Consider the following 16,680-nt stretch of genomic DNA (forward strand, 5'->3'; position numbering starts at 1 on the left):
CCTTTCAGAGAAAATCACTTTCCTTTGAAAGTGCCTTAAGCTACTTACAAGCATTCAACAGAAATTCACATGCGTTTCACTGAAAGAGAAGCAGTCTGTTCCAACACTTCAATTCACTGTGCGAAGTGAATGGAGTGTTGCTTCACTTTCTAAATGCTGTCCTTTCAGAGAAAATCACTTTCCTTTGAAAGTGCCTTAAGCTACTTACAAGCATTCACAAAAAACTCATATCTGTTTCTCTGAAAGAGAAGTAGTCTGTTCCAACACTTCAATTCACTGTGCGTTGTGAATGGAGTGTTGCTTCACTTTCTAAATGCTGTCCTTTCAGAGAAAATCACTTTCCTTTGAAAGTGCCTTAAGCTACTTACAAGCATTCAAGAGAAATTCACATGCATTTCACTGAAAGGAAGCAGTCTGTTCTAACACTTCAATTCACTGTGCGAAGTGAATGGAGTGTTGCTTCACTTTCTAAATGCTGTCCTTTCAGAGAAAATCACTTTCCTTTGAAAGTGGCTTAAGCTACTTCCAAGCATTCACAAAAAACTCATATCTGTTTCTCTGACAGAGAAGTAGTCTGTTCCAACACTTCAATTCACTGTGCGAAGTGAATGGAGTGTTGCTTCACTGTCTAAATGCTGTCCTTTCAGAGAAAATCACTTTCCTTTGAAAGTGCCTTAAGCTACTTACAAGCATTCAACAGAAATTCACATGCGTTTCACTGAAAGAGAAGCAGTCTGTTCCAACACTTCAATTCACTGTGCGAAGTGAATGGAGTGTTGCTTCACTTTCTAAATGCTGTCCTTTCAGAGAAAATCACTTTCCTTTGAAAGTGCCTTAAGCTACTTACAAGTATTCACAAAAAACTCATATCTGTTTCTCTGAAAGAGAAGTAGTCTGTTACAACACTTCAATTCACTGTGCGTTGTGAATGGAGTGTTGCTTCACTTTCTAAATGCTGTCCTTTCAGAGAAAATCACTTTCCTTTGAAAGTGCCTTAAGCTACTCATAAGCATTCAACAGATATACACATGCGTTTCTCTGAAAGAGAAGCAGTCTTTTCCAACACTTCAATTCACAGTGCGAAGTGAATGGACTGTTCCTTCACTTTGTAAATGCTGTCCTTTCAGAGAAAATCACTTTCCTTTGAAAGTTCCTTAATCTACTTACAAGCATTCAACAGAAACTCACATGCGTTTCTCTGAAAGAGAAGCAGTCTGTTCCAACACTTCAATTCACAGTGCGAAGTGAATGGACTGTTCCTTCACTTTGTAAATGCTGTCCTTTCAGAGAAAATCACTTTCCTTTGAAAGTGCCTTAAGCTACTTACAAGCATTCAACAGAAATTCACATGCGTTTCACTGAAAGAGAAGCAGTCTGTTCCAACACTTCAATTCACTGTGCGAAGTGAATGGAGTGTTGCTTCACTTTCTAAATGCTGTCCTTTCAGAGAAAATCACTTTCCTTTGAAAGTGCCTTAACCTACTTACAAGCATTCACAAGAAACTCACATGCATTTTTCTGAAAGAGAAGCAGTCTGTTCCAACACTTCAATTCACAGTGCGAAGTGAATGGACTGTTGCTTCACTTTGTAAATGCTGTCCTTTCAGAGAAAATCACTTTCCTTTGAAAGTGCCTTAATCTACTTACAAGCATTCAACAGAAATTCACATGCGTTTCTCTGAAAGAGAAGCAGTCTGTTCCAACACTTCAATTCACAGTGCGAAGTGAATGGAGTGTTGCTTCACTTTCTAAATGCTGTCCTTTCAGAGAAAATCACTTTCCTTTGAAAGTGCCTTAAGCTACTTACAAGCATTCAACAGAAATTCACATGCGTTTCACTGAAAGAGAAGCAGTCTGTTCCAACACTTCAATTCACTGTGCGAAGTGAATGGAGTGTTGCTTCACTGTCTAAATGCTGTCCTTTCAGAGAAAATCACTTTCCTTTGAAAGTGCCTTAAGCTACTTACAAGCATTCAACAGAAATTCACATGCGTTTCACTGAAAGAGAAGCAGTCTGTTCCAACACTTCAATTCACTGTGCGAAGTGAATGGAGTGTTACTTCACTTTCTAAATGCTGTCCTTTCAGAGAAAATCACTTTCCTTTGAAAGTGCCTTAAGCTACTTACAAGCATTCAACAGAAATTCACATGCATTTCACTGAAAGAGAAGCAGTCTGTTCCAACACTTCAATTCACTGTGCGCAGTGAATGGAGTGTTGCTTCACTTTCTAAATGCTGTCCTTTCAGAGAAAATCACTTTCCTTTGAAAGTGCCTTAAGCTACTTACAAGCATTCACAAAAAAACTCATATCTGTTTCTCTGAAAGAGAAGTAGTCTGTTCCAACACTTCAATTCACTGTGCGCAGTGAATGGAGTGTTTCTTCACTTTCTAAATGCTGTCCTTTCAGAGAAAATCACTTTCCTTTGAAAGTGCTTTAAGCTACTTACAAGCATTCAACAGAAATTCACATGCGTTTCTCTGAAAGAGAAGCAGTCTGTTCCAACACTTCAATTCACTATGTGAAGTGAATGGAGTGTTGCTTCACTTTCTAAATGCTGTCCTTTCAGAGAAAATCACTTTCCTTTGAAAGTGCCTTAAGCTAATTTCAAGCATTCAACAGAAATTCACATGCGTTTCACTGAAAGAGAAGCAGTCTGTTCCAACACTTCAATTCACAGTGCGAAGTGAATGGACTGTTCCTTCACTTTGTAAATGCTGTCCTTTCAGTGAAAATCACTTTCCTTTGAAAGTTCCTTAATCTACTTACAAGCATTCAACAGAAACTCACATGCGTTTCTCTGAAAGAGAAGCAGTCTGTTCCAACACTTCAATTCACGTGCGAAGTGAATGGACTGTTGCTTCACTTTGTAAATGCTGTCCTTTCAGAGAAAATCACTTTCCTTTGAAAGTGCCTTAAGCTACTTACAAGCATTCAACAGAAATTCACATGCGTTTCATGAAAGAGAAGCAGTCTGTTCCAAAACTTCAATTCACTGTTCGAAGTGAATGGAGTGTTGCTTCACTTTCTAAATGCTGTCCTTTCAGAGAAAATCACTTTCCTTTGAAAGTGCCTTAACCTACTTACAAGCATTCACAAGAAACTCACATGCATTTTTCTGAAAGAGAAGCAGTCTGTTCCAACACTTCAATTCACAGTGCGAAGTGAATGGAGTGTTGCTTCACTTTCTAAATGCTGTCCTTTCAGAGAAAATCACTTTCCTTTGATAGTGCCTTAATCTACTTAAAAGCATTCAACAGAAATTCACATGCGTTTCTCTGAAAGAGAAGCAGTCTGTTCCAACACTTCAATTCACAGTGCGAAGTGAATGGAGTGTTGCTTCACTTTCTAAATGCTGTCCTTTCAGAGAAAATCACTTTCCTTTGAAAGTGCCTTAAGCTACATACAAGCATTCAACAGAAATACACATACGTTTCACTGAAAGAGAAGCAGTCTGTTACAACACTTCAATTCACTGTGCATAGTGAATGGACTGTTGCTTCACTTTCTAAATGCTGTCCTTTCAGAGAAAATCACTTTCCTTTGAAAGTGCCTTAAGCTACTTACAAGATATTCAACAGAAATTCACATGCGTTTCACTGAAAGAGAAGCAGTCAGTTCCAACACTTCAATTCACTGTGCGAAGTGAATGGAGTGTTGCTTCACTTCCTAAATGCTGTCCTTTCAGAGAAAATCACTTTCCTTTGAAAGTGCCTTAAGCTACTTACAAGCATTCAACAGAAATTCACATGCATTTCACTGAAAGACAAGCAGTCTGTTCTAACACTTCAATTCACTGTGCGACGTGAATGGAGTGTTGCTTCACTTTCTAAATGCTGTCCTTTCAGAGAAAATCACTTTCCTTTGAAAGTGCCTTAAGCTATTTCCAAGCATTCACAAAAAACTCATATCTGTTTCTCTGACAGAGAAGTAGTCTGTTCCAACACTTCAATTCACTGTGCGAAGTGAATGGAGTGTTGCTTCACTGTCTAAATGCTCTCCTTTCAGAGAAAATCACTTTCCTTTGAAAGTGCCTTAAGCTAATTTCAAGCATTCAACAGAAATTCACATGAGTTTCACTGAAAGAGAAGCAGTCTGTTCCAACACTTCAATTCACTGTGCGAAGTGAATGGAGTGTTGCTTCACTGTCTAAATGCTGTCCTTTCAGAGAAAATCACTTTCCTTTGAAAGTGCCTTAAGCTACTTACAAGCATTCAACAGAAATTCACATGCGTTTCACTGAAAGAGAAGCAGTCTGTTCCAACACTTCAATTCACTGTGCGAAGTGAATGGAGTGTTACTTCACTTTCTAAATGCTGTCCTTTCAGAGAAAATCACTTTCCTTTGAAAGTGCCTTAAGCTACTTACAAGCATTCAACAGAAATTCACATGCATTTCACTGAAAGAGAAGCAGTCTGTTCCAACACTTCAATTCACTGTGCGCAGTGAATGGAGTGTTGCTTCACTTTCTAAATGCTGTCCTTTCAGAGAAAATCACTTTCCTTTGAAAGTGCCTTAAGCTACTTACAAGCATTCACAAAAAAACTCATATCTGTTTCTCTGAAAGAGAAGTAGTCTGTTCCAACACTTCAATTCACTGTGCGCAGTGAATGGAGTGTTTCTTCACTTTCTAAATGCTGTCCTTTCAGAGAAAATCACTTTCCTTTGAAAGTGCTTTAAGCTACTTACAAGCATTCAACAGAAATTCACATGCGTTTCTCTGAAAGAGAAGCAGTCTGTTCCAACACTTCAATTCACTATGTGAAGTGAATGGAGTGTTGCTTCACTTTCTAAATGCTGTCCTTTCAGAGAAAATCACTTTCCTTTGAAAGTGCCTTAAGCTAATTTCAAGCATTCAACAGAAATTCACATGCGTTTCACTGAAAGAGAAGCAGTCTGTTCCAACACTTCAATTCACAGTGCGAAGTGAATGGACTGTTCCTTCACTTTGTAAATGCTGTCCTTTCAGTGAAAATCACTTTCCTTTGAAAGTTCCTTAATCTACTTACAAGCATTCAACAGAAACTCACATGCGTTTCTCTGAAAGAGAAGCAGTCTGTTCCAACACTTCAATTCACGTGCGAAGTGAATGGACTGTTGCTTCACTTTGTAAATGCTGTCCTTTCAGAGAAAATCACTTTCCTTTGAAAGTGCCTTAAGCTACTTACAAGCATTCAACAGAAATTCACATGCGTTTCATGAAAGAGAAGCAGTCTGTTCCAAAACTTCAATTCACTGTTCGAAGTGAATGGAGTGTTGCTTCACTTTCTAAATGCTGTCCTTTCAGAGAAAATCACTTTCCTTTGAAAGTGCCTTAACCTACTTACAAGCATTCACAAGAAACTCACATGCATTTTTCTGAAAGAGAAGCAGTCTGTTCCAACACTTCAATTCACAGTGCGAAGTGAATGGAGTGTTGCTTCACTTTCTAAATGCTGTCCTTTCAGAGAAAATCACTTTCCTTTGATAGTGCCTTAATCTACTTAAAAGCATTCAACAGAAATTCACATGCGTTTCTCTGAAAGAGAAGCAGTCTGTTCCAACACTTCAATTCACAGTGCGAAGTGAATGGAGTGTTGCTTCACTTTCTAAATGCTGTCCTTTCAGAGAAAATCACTTTCCTTTGAAAGTGCCTTAAGCTACATACAAGCATTCAACAGAAATACACATACGTTTCACTGAAAGAGAAGCAGTCTGTTACAACACTTCAATTCACTGTGCATAGTGAATGGACTGTTGCTTCACTTTCTAAATGCTGTCCTTTCAGAGAAAATCACTTTCCTTTGAAAGTGCCTTAAGCTACTTACAAGCATTCAACAGAAATTCACATGCGTTTCACTGAAAGAGAAGCAGTCAGTTCCAACACTTCAATTCACTGTGCGAAGTGAATGGAGTGTTGCTTCACTTCCTAAATGCTGTCCTTTCAGAGAAAATCACTTTCCTTTGAAAGTGCCTTAAGCTACTTACAAGCATTCAACAGAAATTCACATGCATTTCACTGAAAGACAAGCAGTCTGTTCTAACACTTCAATTCACTGTGCGACGTGAATGGAGTGTTGCTTCACTTTCTAAATGCTGTCCTTTCAGAGAAAATCACTTTCCTTTGAAAGTGCCTTAAGCTACTTCCAAGCATTCACAAAAAACTCATATCTGTTTCTCTGACAGAGAAGTAGTCTGTTCCAACACTTCAATTCACTGTGCGAAGTGAATGGAGTGTTGCTTCACTGTCTAAATGCTGTCCTTTCAGAGAAAATCACTTTCCTTTGAAAGTGCCTTAAGCTAATTTCAAGCATTCAACAGAAATTCACATGAGTTTCACTGAAAGAGAAGCAGTCTGTTCCAACACTTCAATTCACAGTGCGAAGTGAATGGACTGTTCCTTCACTTTGTAAATGCTGTCCTTTCAGAGAAAATCACTTTCCTTTGAAAGTTCCTTAATCTACTTAAAAGCATTCAACAGAAACTCACATGCGTTTCTCTGAAAGAGAAGCAGTCTGTTCCAACACTTCAATTCACAGTGCGAAGTGAATGGACTGTTGCTTCACTTTGTAAATGCTGTCCTTTCAGAGAAAATCACTTTCCTTTGAAAGTGCCTTAAGCTACTTACAAGCATTCAACAGAAATTCACATGCGTTTCATGAAACAGAAGCAGTCTGTTCCAACACTTCAATTCACTGTTCGAAGTGAATGGAGTGTTGCTTCACTTTCTAAATGCTGTCCTTTCAGAGAAAATCACTTTCCTTTGAAAGTGCCTTAAGCTACTTACAAGCATTCAATAGAAATTCACATGCGTTTCACTGAAAGAGAAGCAGTCTGTTCCAACACTTCAATTCACTGTGCGAAGTGAACGGAGTGTTGCTTCACTTTCTAAATGCTGTCCTTTCAGAGAAAATCACTTTCCTTTGAAAGTGCCTTAGTCTACTTACAAGCATTCACAAAAAACTCATATCTGTTTCTCTGACAGAGAAGTAGTCTGTTCCAACACTTCAATTCACTGTGCGAAGTGAATGGAGTGTTGCTTCACTGTCTAAATGCTGTCCTTTCAGAGAAAATCACTTTCCTTTGAAAGTGCCTTAAGCTAATTTCAAGCATTCAACAGAAATTCACATGAGTTTCACTGAAAGAGAAGCAGTCTGTTCCAACACTTCAATTCACAGTGCGAAGTGAATGGACTGTTCCTTCACTTTGTAAATGCTGTCCTTTCAGAGAAAATCACTTTCCTTTGAAAGTTCCTTAATCTACTTAAAAGCATTCAACAGAAACTCACATGCGTTTCTCTGAAAGAGAAGCAGTCTGTTCCAACACTTCAATTCACAGTGCGAAGTGAATGGACTGTTGCTTCACTTTGTAAATGCTGTCCTTTCAGAGAAAATCACTTTCCTTTGAAAGTGCCTTAAGCTACTTACAAGCATTCAACAGAAATTCACATGCGTTTCATGAAAGAGAAGCAGTCTGTTCCAACACTTCAATTCACTGTTCGAAGTGAATGGAGTGTTGCTTCACTTTCTAAATGCTGTCCTTTCAGAGAAAATCACTTTCCTTTGAAAGTGCCTTAAGCTACTTACAAGCATTCAATAGAAATTCACATGCGTTTCACTGAAAGAGAAGCAGTCTGTTCCAACACTTCAATTCACTGTGCGAAGTGAACGGAGTGTTGCTTCACTTTCTAAATGCTGTCCTTTCAGAGAAAATCACTTTCCTTTGAAAGTGCCTTAGTCTACTTACAAGCATTCACAAAAAACTCATATCTGTTCCTCTGAAAGAGAAGTAGTCTGTTCCAACACTTCAATTCACTGTGCGTTGTGAATGGAGTGTTGCTTCACATTCTAAATGCTGTCCTTTCAGAGAAAATCACTTTCCTTTGAAAGTGCCTTAAGCTACTTACAAGCATTCAACAGAAATTCACATGCATTTCACTGAAAGAGAAGGAGTCTGTTCTAACACTTCAATTCACTGTGCGAAGTGAATGGAGTGTTGCTTCACTTTCTAAATGCTGTCCTTTCAGAGAAAATCACTTTCCTTTGAAAGTGCCTTAAGCTACTTCCAAGCATTCACAAAAAACTCATATCTGTTTCTCTGACAGAGAAGTAGTCTGTTCCAACACTTCAATTCACTGTGCGAAGTGAATGGAGTGTTGCTTCACTGTCTAAATGCTGTCCTTTCAGAGAAAATCACTTTCCTTTGAAAGTGCCTTAAGCTACTTACAAGCATTCAACAGAAATTCACATGCGTTTCACTGAAAGAGAAGCAGTCTCTTCCAACACTTCAATTCACTGTGCGAAGTGAATGGAGTTTTGCTTCACCTTCTAAATGCTGTCCTTTCAGAGAAAATCACTTTCCTTTGAAAGTGCCTTAAGCTACTTACAAGCATTCAACGGAAATTCACATGCATTTCACTGAAAGAGAAGCAGTCTGTTCCAACACTTCAATTTACTGTGCGAAGTGAATGGAGTGTTGCTTCACTTTCTAAATGCTGTCCTTTCAGAGAAAATCACTTTCCTTTGAAAGTGCCTTAAGCTACTTCCAAGCATTCACAAAAAACTCATATCTGTTTCTCTGAAAGAGAAGTAGTCTATTCCAATACTTCAATTCACTGTGCGTTGTAAATGGCGTGTTGCTTCACTTTCTAAATGCTGTCCTTTCAGAGAAAATCACTTTCCTTTGAAAGTGCCTTAAGCTACTCATAAGCATTCAACAGAAATACACATGCGTTTCTCTGAAAGAGAAGCAGTCTTTTCCAACACTTCAATTCACAGTGCGAAGTGAATGGACTGTTCCTTCACTTTGTAAATGCTGTCCTTTCAAAGGAAATCACTTTCCTTTGAAAGTTCCTTAATCTACTTACAAGCATTCAACAGAAACTCACATGCGTTTCTCTGAAAGAGAAGCAGTCTGTTCCAACACTTCAATTCACAGTGCGAAGTGAATGGACTGTTGCTTCACTTTGTAAATGCTGTCCTTTCAGAGAAAATCACTTTCCTTTGAAAGTGCCTTAAGCTACTTACAAGCATTCAACAGAAATTCACATGCGTTTCACTGAAAGAGAAGCAGTCTGTTCCAACACTTCAATTCACTGTGCGAAGTGAATGGAGTGTTGCTTCACTTTCTAAATGCTGTCCTTTCAGAGAAAATCACTTTCCTTTGAAAGTGCCTTAAGCTACTTCCAAGTATTCACAAAAAACTCATATCTGTTTCTCTGACAGAGAAGTAGTCTGTTCCAACACTTCAATTCACTGTGCGAAGTGAATGGAGTGTTGCTTCACTGTCTAAATGCTGTCCTTTCAGAGAAAATCACTTTCCTTTGAAAGTGCCTTAAGCTACTTACAAGCATTCAACAGAAATTCACATGCGTTTCACTGAAAGAGAAGCAGTCTGTTCCAACACTTCAATTCACTGTGCGAAGTGAATGGAGTGTTGCTTCACCTTCTAAATGCTGTCCTTTCAGGGAAAATCACTTTCCTTTGAAAGTGCCTTCAGCTACTTACAAGCATTCAACGGAAATTCACATGCATTTCACTGAAAGAGAAGCAGCCTGTTCCAACACTTCAATTTACTGTGCGAAGTGAATGGAGTGTTGCTTCACTTTCTAAATGCTGTCCTTTCAGAGAAAATCACTTTCCTTTGAAAGTGCCTTAAGCTACTTCCAAGCATTCACAAAAAACTCATATCTGTTTCTCTGAAAGAGAAGTAGTCTATTCCAACACTTCAATTCACTGTGCGTTGTGCATGGCGTGTTGCTTCACTTTCTAAATGCTGTCCTTTCAGAGAAAATCACTTTCCTTTGAAAGTGCCTTAAGCTACTCATAAGCATTCAACAGAAATACACATGCGTTTCTCTGAAAGAGAAGCAGTCTTTTCCAACACTTCAATTCACAGTGCGAAGTGAATGGACTGTTCCTTCACTTTCTAAATGCTGTCCTTTCAGAGAAAATCACTTTCCTTTCAAAGTTCCTTAATCTACTTACAAGCATTCAACAGAAACTCACATGCGTTTCTCTGAAAGAGAAGCAGTCTGTTCCAACACTTCAATTCACAGTGCGAAGTGAATGGACTGTTGCTTCACTTTGCAAATGCTGTCCTTTCAGATAAAATCACTTTCCTTTGAAAGTGCCTTAAGCTACTTACAAGCATTCAACAGAAATTCACATGCGTTTCACTGAAAGAGAAGCAGTCTGTTCCAACACTTCAATTCACTGTGCGCAGTGAATGGAGTGTTGCTTCACTGTCTAAATGCTGTCCTTTCAGAGAAAATCACTTTCCTTTGAAAGTGGCTTAAGCTACTTACAAGCATTCAACAGAAATTCACATGCGTTTCAATGAAAGAGAAGCAGTCTGTTCCAACACTTCAATTCACTGTGCGAAGTGAATGGAGTGTTGCTTCACCTTCTAAATGCTGTCCTTTCAGAGAAAATCACTTTCCTTTGAAAGTGCCTTAAGCATTCAACAGAAATACACATGCGTTTCTCTGAAAGAGAAGCAGTCTTTTCCAACACTTCAATTCACAGTGCGAAGTGAATGGAGTGTTGCTTCACTTTCTAAATGCTGTCCTTTCAGAGAAAATCACTTTCCTTTGAAAGTGCCTTAAGCTACTTCCAAGCATTCACAAAAAACTCATATCTGTTTCTCTGACTTAGAAGTAGTCTGTTCCAACACTTCAATTCACTGTGCGAAGTGAATGGAGTGTTGCTTCACTGTCTAAATGCTGTCCTTTCAGATAAAATCACTTTCCTTTGAAAGTGCCTTAAACTACATACAAGCATTCACAAGAAACTCACATGCATTTTTCTGAAAGAGAAGCAGTCTGTTCCAACACTTCAATTCACAGTGCGAAGTGAATGGAGTGTTGCTTTACTTTGTAAATGCTGTCCTTTCAGAGAAAATCACTTTCCTTTGAAAGTTCCATAATCTACTTACAAGCATTCAACAGAAATTCACATGCGTTTCACTGAAAGAAAAGCATTCTGTTCCAACACTTCAATGCACTGTGCGAAGTGAATGGAGTGTTGCTTCACCTTCTAAATGCTGTCCTTTCAGAGAAAATCACTTTCCTTTGAAAGTGCCTTAAGCTACTTACAAGCATTCAACGGAAATTCACATGCATTTCACTGAAAGAGAAGCAGTCTGTTCCAACACTTCAATTTACTGTGCGTTGTGAATGGCGTGTTGCTTCACTTTCTAAATGCTGTCCTTTCAGAGAAAATCACTTTCCTTTGAAAGTGCCTCAAGCTACTTCCAAGCATTCACAAAAAACTCATATCTGTTTCTCTGAAAGAGAAGTAGTCTGTTCCAACACTTCAATTCACTGTGCGTTTTGAATGGAGTGTTGCTTCACTTTCTAAATGCTGTCCTTTCAGAGAAAATCACTTTCCTTTGAAAGTGCCTTAAGCTACTCATAAGCATTCAACAGAAATACACATGCGTTTCTCTGAAAGAGAAGCAGTCTTTTCCAACACTTCAATTCACAGTGCGAATTGAATGGACTGTTGCTTCACTTTCTAAATGCTGTCCTTTCAGAGAAAATCACTTTCCTTTGAAAGTGCCTTAAGCTAATTTCAAGCATTCAACAGAAATTCACATGCGTTTCACTGAAAGAGAAGCAGTCTGTTCCAACACTTCAATTCACAGTGCGAAGTGAATGGACTGTTCCTTCACTTTGTAAATGCTGTCCTTTCAGAGAAAATCACTTTCCTTTGAAAGTTCCTTAATCTACTTACAAGCATTCAACAGAAATTCACATGCGTTTCTCTGAAAGAGAAGCAGTCTGTTCCAACACTTCAATTCACAGTGCGAAGTGAATGGACTGTTGCTTCACTTTGTAAATCTGTCCTTTCAGAGAAAATCACTTTCCTTTGAAAGTGCCTTAAGCTACTTACAAGCATTCAACAGAAATTCACATGCGTTTCACTGAAAGAGAAGCAGTCTGTTCCAACACTTCAATTCACTGTTCGAAGTGAATGGAGTGTTGCTTCACTTTCTAAATGCTGTCCTTTCAGAGAAAATCACTTTCCTTTGAAAGTGCCTTAACCTACTTACAAGCATTCACAAGAAACTCACATGCATTTTTCTGAAAGAGAAACAGTCTGTTCCAACACTTCAATTCACAGTGCAAAGTGAATGGACTGTTGCTTCACTTTGTAAATGCTGTCCTTTCAGAGAAAATCACTTTCCTTTGAAAGTGCCTTAAGCTACTTACAAGCATTCAACAGAAATTCACATGCATTTCACTGAAAGAGAAGCAGTCTGTTCCAACACTTCAATTCACTGTGCGCAGTGAATGGAGTGTTGCTTCACTTTCTAAATGCTGTCCTTTCAGAGAAAATCACTTTCCTTTGAAAGTGCCTTAAGCTACTTACAAGCATTCACAAAAAACTCATATCTGTTTCTCTGAAAGAGAAGTAGTCTGTTCCAACACTTCAATTCACTGTGCGTTGTGAATGGAGTGTTTCTTCACTTTCTAAATGCTGTCCTTTCAGAGAAAATCACTTTCCTTTGAAAGTGCCTTAAGCTACTTACAAGCATACAACAGAAATTCACATGCGTTTCTCTGAAAGAGAAGCAGTCTGTTCCAACACTTCAATTCACTATGTGAAGTGAATGGAGTGTTGCTTCACTTTCTAAATGATGTCCTTTCAGAGAAAATCACTTTCCTTTGAAAGTGCCTTAAGCTACTTACAAGCATTCAACAGAAATTCACATGCGTTTCACTGAAAGAGAAGCAGTCTGTTCCAACACTTCAATTCACTGTGCGAAGTGAATGGAGTGTTGATTCACCTTCTAAATGCTGTCCTTTCAGAGAAAATCACTTTCCTTTGAATGTGCCTTATGCTACTTACAGGCATTCAACAGAAATTCACATGCATTTCACTGAAAGAGAAGCAGTCTGTTCCAACACTTCAATTTAGTGTGCGAAGTGAATGGAGTGTTGCTTCACTTTCTAAATGCTGTCCTTTCAGAGAAAATCACTTTCCTTTGAAAGTGCCTTAAGCTACTTACAAGCATTCACAAAAAACTCATATCTGTTTCTCTGAAAGAGAAGTAGTCTGTTCCAACACTTCAATTCACTGTGCGAAGTGAATGGAGTGTTGCTTCACTGTCTAAATGCTGTCCTTTCAGAGAAAATCACTTTCCTTTGAAAGTGCCTTAAGCTACTTACAAGCATTCAACAGAAATTCACATGCGTTTCACTGAAAGAGAAGCAGTCTGTTCCAACACTTCAATTCACTGTGCGAAGTGAATGGAGTGTTACTTCACTTTCTAAATGCTGTCCTTTCAGAGAAAATCACTTTCCTTTGAAAGTGCCTTAAGCTACTTACAAGCATTCAACAGAAATTCACATGCATTTCACTGAAAGAGAAGCAGTCTGTTCCAACACTTCAATTCACTGTACGCAGTGAATGGAGTGTTGCTTCACTTTCTAAATGCTGTCCTTTCAGAGAAAATCACTTTCCTTTGAAAGTGCCTTAAGCTACTTACAAGCATTCACAAAAAACTCATATCTGTTTCTCTGAAAGAGAAGTAGTCTGTTCCAACACTTCAATTCACTGTGCGTTGTGAATGAAGTGTTTCTTCACTTTCTAAATGCTGTCCTTTCAGAGAAAATCACTTTCCTTTGAAAGTGCCTTAAGCTACTTACAAGCATTCAACAGAAATTCACATGCGTTTCTCTGAAAGAGAAGCAGTCTTTTCCAACACTTCAATTCACTATGTGCAGTGAATGGAGTGTTGCTTCACTTTCTAAATGCTGTCCTTTCAGAGAAAATCACTTTCCTTTGAAAGTGCCTTAAGCTAATTTCAAGCATTCAACAGAAATTCACATGCGTTTCACTGAAAGAGAAGCAGTCTGTTCCAACACTTCAATTCACAGTGCGAAGTGAATGGACTGTTCCTTCACTTTGTAAATGCTGTCCTTTCAGAGAAAATCACTTTCCTTTGAAAGTTCCTTAATCTACTTACAAGCATTCAACAGAAATTCACATGCGTTTCTCTGAAAGAGAAGCAGTCTGTTCCAACACTTCAATTCACAGTGCGAAGTGAATGGACTGTTGCTTCACTTTGTAAATGCTGTCCTTTCAGAGAAAATCACTTTCCTTTGAAAGTGCCTTAAGCTACTTACAAGCATTCAACAGAAATTCACATGCGTTTCACTGAAAGAGAAGCAGTCTGTTCCAACACTTCAATTCACTGTTCGAAGTGAATGGAGTGTTGCTTCACTTTCTAAATGCTGTCCTTTCAGAGAAAATCACTTTCCTTTGAAAGTGCCTTAACCTACTTACAAGCATTCACAAGAAACTCACATGCATTTTTCTGAAAGAGAAACAGTCTGTTCCAACACTTCAATTCACAGTGCGAAGTGAATGGACTGTTGCTTCACTTTGTAAATGCTGTCCTTTCAGAGAAAATCACTTTCCTTTGAAAGTTCCTTAATCTACTTACAAGCATTCAACAGAAATTCACATGCGTTTCACTGAAAGAGAAGCATTCTGTTCCAACACTTCAATGCACTGTGCGAAGTGAATGGAGTGTTGCTTCACCTTCTAAATGCTGTCCTTTCAGAGAAAATCACTTTCCTTTGAAAGTGCCTTAAGCTACTTACGAGCATTCAACGGAAATTCACATGCATTTCACTGAAAGAGAAGCAGTCTGTTCCAACACTTCAATTTACTGTGCGATGTGAAAGGAGTGTTGCTTCACTTTCTAAATGCTGTCCTTTCAGAGAAAATCACTTTCCTTTGAAAGTGCCTTAAGCTACTTCCAAGCATTCACAAAAAACTCATATCTGTTTCTCTGAAAGAGAAGTAGTCTGTTCCAACACTTCAATTCACTGTGCGTTGTGAATGGAGTGTTGCTTCACTTTCTAAATGCTGTCCATTCAGAGAAAATCACTTTCCTTTGAAAGTGCCTTAAGCTACTCATAAGCATTCAACAGAAATACACATGCGTTTCTCTGAAAGAGAAGCAGTCTTTTCCAACACTTCAATTCACAGTGCGAAGTGAATGGACTGTTCCTTCACTTTCTAAATGCTGTCCTTTCAGAGAAAATCACTTTCCTTTGAAAGTGCCTTAATCTACTTACAAGCATTCAATAGAAACTCACATGCGTTTCTCTGAAAGAGAAGCAGTCTGTTCCAACACTTCAATTCACAGTGCGAAGTGAATGGACTGTTGCTTCACTTTGTAAATTCTGTCCTTTCAGAGAAAATCACTTTCCTTTGAAAGTGCCTTAAGCTACTTACAAGCATTCAACAGAAATTCACATGCGTTTCACTGAAAGAGAAGCAGTCTGTTCCAACACTTCAATTCACTGTGCGAAGTGAATGGAGTGTTGCTTCACTGTCTAAATGCTGTCCTTTCAGAGAAAATCACTTTCCTTTGAAAGTGCCTTAACCTACTTACAAGCATTCACAAGAAACTCACATGCATTTTTCTGAAAGAGAAGCAGTCTGTTCCAACACTTCAATTCACAGTGCGAAGTGAATGGACTGTTGCTTCACTTTGTAAATGCTGTCCTTTCAGAGAAAATCACTTTCCTTTGAAAGTGCCTTAAGCTACTTACAAGCATTCAACAGAAATTCACATGCGTTTCTCTGAAAGAGAAGCAGTCTGTTCCAACACTTCAATTCACTGTGCGCAGTGAATGGAGTGTTGCTTCACTTTCTAAATGCTGTCCTTTCAGAGAAAATCACTTTCCTTGAAAGTGCCTTAAGCTACTTACAAGCATTCAACAGAAATTCACATGCATTTCACTGAAAGAGAAGCAGTCTGTTCCAACACTTCAATTTACTGTGCGAAGTGAATGGAGTGTTGCTTCACTTTCTAAATGCTGTCCTTTCAGAGAAAATCACTTTCCTTTGAAAGTGCCTTAAGCTACTTACAAGCATTCACAAAAAACTCACATCTGTTTCTTCGAAAAAGAAGTAGTCTGTTCCAACACTTCAATTCACTGTGCGTTGTGAATGGAGTGTTGCTTCACTTTCTAAATGCTGTCCTTTCAGAAAAAATCACTTTCCTTTGAAAGTGCCTTAAGCTACTCATAAGCATTCAACAGAAATTCACATGCGTTTCTCTGAAAGAGAAGCAGTCTTTTCCAACACTTCAATTCACAGTGCGAAGTGAATGGAGTGTTGCTTCACTTTCTAAATGCTGTCCTTTCAGAGAAAATCACTTTCCTTTGAAAGTGCCTTAAGCTAATTTCAAGCATTCAACAGAAATTCACATGCGTTTCACTGAAAGAGAAGCAGTCTGTTCCAACACTTCAATTCACAGTGTGAAGTGAATGGACTGTTCCTTCACTTTGTAAATGCTGTCCTTTCAGAGAAAATCACTTTCCTTTGAAAGTGCCTTAAGCTACTTACAAGCATTCAACGGAAATTCACATGCATTTCACTGAAAGAGAAGCAGTCTGTTCCAACACTTCAATTTACTGCGCGTTGTGAATGGCGTGTTGCTTCACTTTCTAAATGCTGTCCTTTCAGAGAAAATCACTTTCCTTTGAAAGTGCCTCAAGCTACTTCCAAGCATTCACAAAAAACTCATATCTGTTTCTCTGAAAGAGAAGTAGTCTGTTCCAACACTTCAATTCACTGTGCGTTTTGAATGGAGTGTTGCTTCACTTTCTAAATGCTGTCCTTTCAGAGAAAATCACTTTCCTTTGAAAGTGCCTTAAGCTACTCATAAGCATTCA

Source organism: Myodes glareolus, unplaced genomic scaffold (genome assembly GCF_982192425.1).
Source record: "Myodes glareolus unplaced genomic scaffold, mMyoGla1.1 HAP1_SCAFFOLD_46, whole genome shotgun sequence".
NCBI classification, from domain to species: Eukaryota; Metazoa; Chordata; class Mammalia; order Rodentia; family Cricetidae; genus Myodes; species Myodes glareolus.